Source organism: Lupinus angustifolius, chromosome LG12 (assembly GCF_001865875.1).
Source record: "Lupinus angustifolius cultivar Tanjil chromosome LG12, LupAngTanjil_v1.0, whole genome shotgun sequence".
In the NCBI taxonomy this organism is placed as follows: Eukaryota; Viridiplantae; Streptophyta; class Magnoliopsida; order Fabales; family Fabaceae; genus Lupinus; species Lupinus angustifolius.
In genome coordinates, this window is record NC_032020.1 from 4,110,116 (window position 1) to 4,119,280 (window position 9,165).

The following is a 9,165-nucleotide window of genomic DNA, read 5'->3' on the forward strand; positions in this document are numbered from 1 at the left end:
GCAGAAGTCTCACACAATATAGAAGAAAAACACAAGAGGCACATACATAGATATGATCAAGGGTTTAATTCTCAATTTTAAGTTCATCAACCATTGTTTGCATATTTACTATTTTCTCTTCATGCAACAATATAATCCATTTACGATTTATACTAATTCTTGCAAGTTTCTTAAGTTACTCATGTAATTCTACAAAAACATCATATAGTTAATCATAAGTAGGCATATTTTCAGAACATGAACTAGAATAAGGAGATTGTACCTCACTGGATTCTTCTTTATTGGTTAAGCTGATGCAATCCGGTGTGTGAACCATTAGACATAGTTTGGTGGTCTCCTTTTCATCAGATGTGCTTGTTGTAGCTTCCTCCTCTATAACTTCCCACACAATGTAGGCTTTTATCGACTTGAATTCTTTGAGGTATTGTTCTCACCCTCAACCTTCTTGAGATAGGTTGGACATTAGAATTTCATGTGTCCAACTTTTCCACACTCATGGAAAGTGAAGCGTTCTTTGGGAGCTTTGCATTTTTGAGTTGAGTCCTTAGCTTCTTTGCGTTGAAACCGAGTTAACCCTATGTTTTTCTTCAATAATTTGTTAAACTTTCTTACTAAGACCGTCATGGTTTCGTTGACTATTTCTGAATTAGAATCTTCATTAAATTTCTCTTCTTGAATTTTTGATGTTGACGACTTAAGAGAAATGGCTTTCTTGTTTATGTCTGATTCTTCATGCAAGGTTGAGCGCCTTACTCCATTTCATGTTCTTGGAGTTTTCCGAACAATGTTGCTAATGGCATCGAATCAAGATCCTTTGACTCCATGATGGAGGACACCTTTGGCTGCCAGTTCTTGTCAAGACATCTTAGCACTTTATTAGTTAGTTCACTTTTAGCCAATGTCTTATCTAAAGAAACTAAATGATTTATGATATGAGTGAAGCATTTTTGCATGTCGTTTATAGACTCGTTAGGAAACATTCTGAACAGCTCATACTCATGTGTTAAAGCATTTAGACTTGTGCGCTTAACTTCACCCGTGCCTTCGTGGGTGACTTGTAAAGTGTCCCACGTCCTCTTGGCACTATTCTTAACTCGTTGTAAGAGATTTTTGAAGTGATGATATTTCTCGCTTTTAAATTGTGTTGAACTTTTCTTCTATTATCACCACTCCACAAGCTCTTCGAATTTTCTTTGGTTTCTCCTGCCACCAAATGTAATGGAGTGTATTGTCCATTGACAACGGTCTCTCGAATATTTGTGTCAATGGCCTCAATAAAGATCTCATGTGAACCTTCTAGAAGTTGTACCTCTTGCCACTGAATAATAGAGGGCAGTTGATGGATGCACCATCACTACCGAAAGGGTTGGTAGAATCCATTGTGATATGTCCCATGAATCAACAAAGTTAGCGGCCAAGCTTGTACTATTGTACTAGCTCTAATACCACTTGTTGGATATGATTAGAGTATAAACACACCTAGAGAGGGGGTGGATAGGTGTAGCGCAATCAAATTATCACTATTCCGATTTTTAAAGAGTTATGAAAAATCACTAGTTTAATCGATTAAACAAGACCTTAATCAATTATTGACAGCTACGTCTTAATCGATTAACGATTATTTTAATCAATCGTCCTGATAGTTGGGTTTCTTGAAAACAAAATCTTTTCAGCAAAAAACTCGAACAATTCAATATTTACAAATGAATATATCTTAATCAGATTGTGAATAATTAATCTAAAACAATTAAGCTATTCAAGAATCAATTTGAAATGTATAGACTTGAAATGTAAAAGAGATAAGGGAAGAGAAACAAGAACAAAAAAATTTTATCCTGGTTCGTTTGCGAGTCCACTTGCAAACTACATGTGGGCCTCCCCCGCCTAATCTAGGAGATTTTTCTTCACTAAGAAACGAAGTAATATTCAATAACAAGCATGCTTCCATTTACAATTTCACAAACGCTTCCTTCTTAGATCTAGAGTCAAGCTACATAGTTTGACTTCCGATACGCCTCATTCAGATACTCTACACATACTCATTGTCTAGCCATAGCCGATTCTTGCTCTCAACTAAGACCTTTGTGAAATGGTGAAGACTCTACAACCTAATCTCACCTAGGACATTTTTTCTTCTAAACTCTCTAAATTTGTTGTCTCAATATCAAATTTTTTCTTCTACAACCTAATCTCAACTAAGTTACAAACACTTAAATGTGTCAATATGAACAAGTAATACTCAATATCAAACCTAATGAGAAAATCTCACAAGACCTAATAAATAATATGGATTTATGCAAGGTTTGTATGAAAAATAATTTTACAATTGAATACCCAAAAATTACTTCCTAAGAAGTTTTTTCTTCTAATCCCTATTATGCACAAGAAACGCTTAAACTTTTGCAAAACACTATTTTCCATATAGAACTCTCGAAAATTTTAAAATCTCTCTCTCTGCTTATGGGTAAAATTACAGTCTTTATAGTAAATTGAATTTAACTGATCATAAACAATTACCATTGATCTTAATTGATTAACGTTTGCTTAAAATAACATGTTTTCTTCAGTAAATATACTTAATCGATTAAATTGTTTCTTTAATTAATTAATCAGTATTAACCAAAAGTTTAGAGTCTACTTATGCAAGGTAAAACCTTCTAAATGATATATGCATGTACAATACATGATTTCAAAAACATACATAATTTTAATGCACTGAAATCATGTATACTCAAGTGAAGTGCGTATATACTATCTATTAAGGAAGAATGATTCTCATTTTTAATTTATTTACTTTTTAAGCTTTGTTGTAGATCGTACTTGCAAACTTTGACTCCTCTTGCAATATCATTCTTGAATTGATAATTATTAATTGAGAAGATAAAATCATATATCATAATAGTATTTTGAGTTCTTCATTGATAAATCTTTACTTCGTTAAATCTTTATGTAACTCTTTCATGAATACATGTTAGTCGCTAGATGTTTATGAGTAATTTAATAGGGTCAAATAATTGATATAATTAATATTAATATTAATCTTGGTAGATGTGCATGAGTAATTTAATCGGGTAAACATTGTTCATATGGTAGAGTCCAGAAAATTGTAGTTATCGGAGAATAAACTCACGTTTGCCAAATAGGACAATATGACATTGAACCAATATTTCACGCAAGTAAAGTCTAATTGTATTGAAATTTTAAAGTTAGACTCATAGAATGCACTCCGTCAGGAAAGATAGCTAAGGATTATTATCCATGATTTCAATTCATAATACCATTAGATAATTACAACTAATCAAGGATAGGCCAAAAGAACCAACTTTAAGGTTGAGTATGGTTGGATAGAGTTAGAGAAGAGAGAAAAGAGGGAGAGAGAAGTAGAAGAGAAATGGGGACTTTCTCCCCTTTGGTTGAGAGGGAAGAAATAAGGGAGATAAGAAAAAAGTGGAGGACCCACAAAATTTCTTTCCCTCCACTTATGAGGAGAAAGTGAGAAGAGAAAGAGAGACTTTAGCTGGACAATGATATGTTGTTTCAAATTGTATCATAAATTATATAACAAACCATATCAATTAAAAATGTTAATTAAAATTATAATAAAATTTATAATTTAAAATTATAACATTTATTTTTAATTAATAATAAAACAACATTTTTCTACCTCTTTTCTTTATTCTAGAGACATTTTTGTAACTCTTTTCTTTATTCTAGAGACATTTCTACCAAACATCACAAAAATCTACTTTATTTCTCTTCTTTCTCTTTCTCACCTTTTTCTTTCTCGCCTATTTCTCTCTTCTCATTTTTTCTTGTCAACCAAACAAAGCCTAAGAAAGTTGGAAAATATATTGGTCAATTAAAAAATAAAAATAAACAAATAAAGTTTCAATAAATGAAGATGACAAAACAATGAAAGTGATAACTTTTTTTATGTTTATTTGACATGATGCTTGTAACAAATGTTCATAGAACTGTTTACAAATTCTAGTTTCGATATGATGGAATGAGGTGAGGGAGAGTTGAGTGGAATATGAATATTTAATGGGTAAGGGATGAGAATGAGATATCAGAGCGATTATGATATTTTGGGGTTTAAAAATGTTGGGAATCCTTCCTAATTGATGTGGAAGCAAGATCAATGAATTTTGGTTGATGAACCATTGAGTACATTCAATGATGGCTATTCCAATGTCTTGAAATTATTCCTTGACTCTTGAGATTATGAAGTCTAACAAGTTGAAGTAGCACTTTTCAAAGTGTCTTGAAAAGTATGACAATAATTAATCATCCATTATGTCTTTATGATGGAACCTTCCTCCCCTTCACTATATATATGAGACTTGTGAGGAAGAGATACAATAAGCAAGTGAGAAAGAACAACATAGAGAGAAATCAAAGATCAAGTACTACCAGCATTTGAAGAGTTCCATGCACTAGTAGATCGTGAGACTGGGAAGAAGTTGAAGTGTCTGAAAGCAGACAATGGTGGAGAGTATCGTGGTCCATTTGAAGTCTATTGCAACGCTTATGGTATCAGACAAGAGAAGACGCCACCAAAGACTCCTCAATTGCATGGAGTAGCTGAGATGATGAACCGCACAATTGAGGAGAAGATCAGATGCATGTTGCAAGATGCCAATCTCCCCAGGTCTTTCACGGGTGAAGTAGTGAAAACTGCACTAGGCCTCATAAATCGGACACCTTCATGACCCCTGAACGGAGAACTTATAGAGGAAGTATGGTACAAGAAGAAGGCATCCTTCCACCACCTGAGAGTATTCGGATGCAGAGCCTTCGTTCACATTCTAAAAAATGAGAGAAAGAATTTGGATGCTAAGACCAAGGAGTGCATTTACCTTGGGTCTCCAAAAGATGAATTTGGGTAAAACTATGGGATCTGATAAACAAGAAAATTGTGAGAAGCAAAGATGTTATGTTCTTGAGGGTTAGACGATCAAAGATATTTAGAAGAAAAGCAAGTGCAAGCCAAAGTTCGCATTGATTCAGGGGGAGAGATTCCTCAATAGACAGATCCTGATCATCAGATAGATCCAGAACAGATAGACAACAGGTAGATCATGCTCACATGGAACTTGACCAGATTAATGAAGAGTCAGATCATGATAAAGTGGTGGTAGAGACACAAATACATCAAGAACCCGAGCCAGTAGAGCATCAGATGCAAGTTGAATTGAGGCGATCCAGAAGAGGCAGAATACCTTCTTCAAAGTATCCTGAAGAAGATTATATCACACTCACAGATAATGGTGACCCTCAAGACTTCTCAGAATTTATGCAGACATCTGATAAAGAAGAGTGGATTAAAGCCATGAAAGATGAGATGAACTCATTACATGAGAACAACACTTATATCTGGTGGAGTTGCCCAAAGGAAGAAAAGCCTTGAAAAATAAATGAGTTTGTAGGATTAAAGTTGAAGAAGGAAGCTCAAGACCAAGATACACTGCTCGGATTGCTGTGAAAGGATGCAATCAGAAGAAAGGAGCTGATTTTGATGAGATATTCTCACCAGTGGTGAAGTATTCCTCCATAAGATCCATAAGAGTAGCATTGGGTCTAGCAGCTAGCCTAAACTTAGAATTTGAATATCTTGATGTCAAAACAACTTTCTTACATGAAGACATCAAAGAAGAAATCGTTATGGACCAAGCAGAACGTTGTGAAGAAACATGCAAGGAACACTTAGTGTGTCGTTTGAATAAGACTTTATATGATCTGAAACAAGCCCTGAGAGAGTGGTACAAGAAGTTTGAATCCTTCATGACCCAATACAGTTCCAAGAAGACAACTGGTGATCATTGTGTATTCATTAATATGTATGAAGATGAAAACTTTATTATCGTCCTTTTATATGTTGATGATATGTTAATCATTGGGCGTGACAAGACCAAGATTGATGGTATGAAGAATGCTTTGAGCAAGTCTTTTGCTATGAAAGACTTGGGTCCTGCAAAGCAGATCCTTGGAATAAGGATCATCAGAGATCGTTCCAAGAAGTTGTTATGGCTATGACAAGAGAAGTACATTGAGAAAGTTCTCAAGAGATTCAACATGGATAAGGCAAAGCCTGTTAGTGTTCCACTTGTTGGACATTTCAAGTTAACAACAATGCAATATCCAACTAGTGATGAAGAATGGAAAGAAATAAGGAGAATGTCTTATTCCTCTGTGGTAGGAAGCCTAATGTATGCTATGATTTATACAAGACCAGATATTTCCCACACAGTTGGAGTTGTGAGTCGGTTCTTGTTCAATCTCGACAAAGAGCATTGGAATGTAGTAAAGTGGATATTGAGATATCTGAGGGGAACTACCAAAATATGTTTATGCTTTGGTAATGAAGATCTTATGTTAGTTGGATACACAGATGCTGACATGACTGGAGATGTAGATTCCATAAAATCTATGAATTATATATGAAGTAGAATATATTGCAGCATCTGAAGCTGGCAAGGAGATAAAATATATTAAAAACATTTTGCATGGTGAGTTGAAGCTAGAGAAAATTCATACAGATAACAACTGGTTCGACATGATGACCAAGACTGTTTCACTCAAGAAGCTAATAGATTGTTGGAGAGGTGCAGGACCAATGAATCTTGTTTCACTCAATTAATTCAGGATGGGAGAGATTTGTTGGGAATCCTTCCTAATTGATGTGGAAGCAAGACCAATGAATCTTGGTTGATGAACCATTGAGTATATTCAATGATGGCTATTCCAAAGTCTTGGAATTATTCATTGACTCTTGAGAATTATGAAGTCTAACTTAGAATGTTGAAGTAGCACTTTTCAAAGTGTCTTGAAAAATATGACAACAATTAATCATCCATTATGCCTTTATGATTAAGTCTTCCTTCCCTTCACTACATATAGGGACTTGTGAGGAAGAGATACAACAAGCAAGTGAGAAACAACAACATAGAGAGAAAGTGAGAGAGTTTATATCCACGTAGTGTGAGATTTGTATTCCTAGTGAGATACTAGAGAGAGTTTTTATTTCCAACCTTTTTTGGATGAGATTGAGTATTATCCTCTGTGTAAGAGAGAATCAAATATTGTAATCCTACTTTCTATAGTGGAGATATTTTATGGACTAGGCCTCGTTGTTGTTTCCCTCTCACATTGAGGAGGTTTTTCCACGTTAAAATTTTTGCTGTTATTCTTCTACTCTTCTCTATTTTCTTTATCCACTGGCTGCTTCTGCAAGTGCTCATTTTGCATCACATAGGGGAGTGAAATTGATTCTGAATTTTCCAACAAAAAAGTAATCGGGTGTAAAATATTATCCCACATTAAAAAAATCCAAAACTAGGTTTGAATCATTTAAACTTAATTTTCAAGCAAAACTTGTTCAGAAAGATTGTCATTCATATGAAAAAATATTTTTTTTGCTAATAGATGCCCTTTATTTGAAAAAAAAAACTTAATTTTGAATTGGTTATCAATTATCAAATTAACTTACACTAAGTCATTTAAAAAATATTAGTCACAAAGTATTTCCTTAAAAAAGAAAATAACTTATAAAATGAGGACCTATTACTTATTCTGTTTTTTTATTCAATGGTTAAAGAAATTTAAGAAAAAAAGTTTTATTGGGAAGTGGTAAATTTTTATTAGTGAATTGCTTAATTTTAAAGTCTATTTCTTATGTTCCAATGTTCTTTGTTGGGATTGGACAATAACCGACTCAATGGTATATACGAGCTCCATATTAATGAACATCATGAGTAACTTTGTTTTGTATATTTGGTGTTGTTAATCAACTCAATGGAAAGTTTGAGGTTTTGAAAAAAATAATACTTTTAAGGAGGATATGTAAATTTGATTATGCTTTTAGCTTCTTATAGGATATTTTCTTAAGGAAACACCAGAAGAATTGATTGTGATTTAAACACTTTTTCAAATATACACTTGAAAAAACAGCATAGGATAATGTGATATTTGAATTGTCAACATGAATACCTACTCAAAAGATTTTATCAAAATGCTTCAAATACTTAATACTTTATTTTCTCTTTTTTTATTGCAATGCAATAAAGAGAATAAATGGTATATAACAAAAGTGGACATTAACAATTAAAATATTCGACACTAAAGGTGCTTGTTTGGCACAATTGAATGGGATGAAAAAAGTTAATAATGTTGAATCACTAGATACCACATAATTATTTTATTATTTAGGTCAATGCAACTTAAATAGAGACTTTAAAATCTACGGCACTGTCAGTGTAAAGATTTTTACACTGTCAACACTATTGTGACCATACTCATATCTTTTCCTTCACTCAGAAGCAGCAACGTTCCTTAACATTGGTGCTTAGAAGAATTTCTTTCTTTATTCTTTTTTTGATTAAGTTAGTTTTAACTTTCCTAAAATAGCCTTAGCTTAGTTACCATTAAGTTAGTTATTACCTAACTTTTTCTTTTAGACTTTCTTTTTTGTTTGAGTCGTTGGCTTGTTTCACCAAGCAGGATTTCTTCTTTGTATATATATTAGGCTTTGCTAAGCCATAATCAATAAGAACGGGATAAGGTGTATTCCAATAATTGCAATATGGTATCAAAGCTCTCATTTTGAGAGCTCTGCTGCGCATACCTCTTCTACATTCTCCAAACTTCTACAAATTATGTTCTGCCATTTTTCCTATTCTAAATTCACCAATTCCAGATCTGGTGCATTGCCATAAATCATTAATTGTTTTTTATCAAATCACCATAGTAACACTATCATCAAGGTTTGATCTTCTCCATATTTCCTTTAATGGATTTCTTGTTCTAATTGAGTATCTAATTGATGAATCACAAGGGAGTTTTTCCATTCCCTTCCTCAATGTTGACCCACAAAACTCAATCAATGCCTATTACCTAGATCCAAGAGAGAACCCGAGTGTAGTTCTTTGTAACACCACCATTAGAAGGTGGGAATTAGCACTCGTGGAATAGAGCCATGAAGAGGGCTTTATCATCTAAAAATAAGCTCAAATTTGTTGATGGTTCCATAAGAGTACCTGCTCCCACTGACCCTCATTATGACACTTGGGAAAAGTGCAAAACTATGGTTGTGTCATGGATAACTAGATCCCTTGCCCCTCGGATAGATGAAAGCACTGTCTATATTGACAGTGCACAAGATCTATG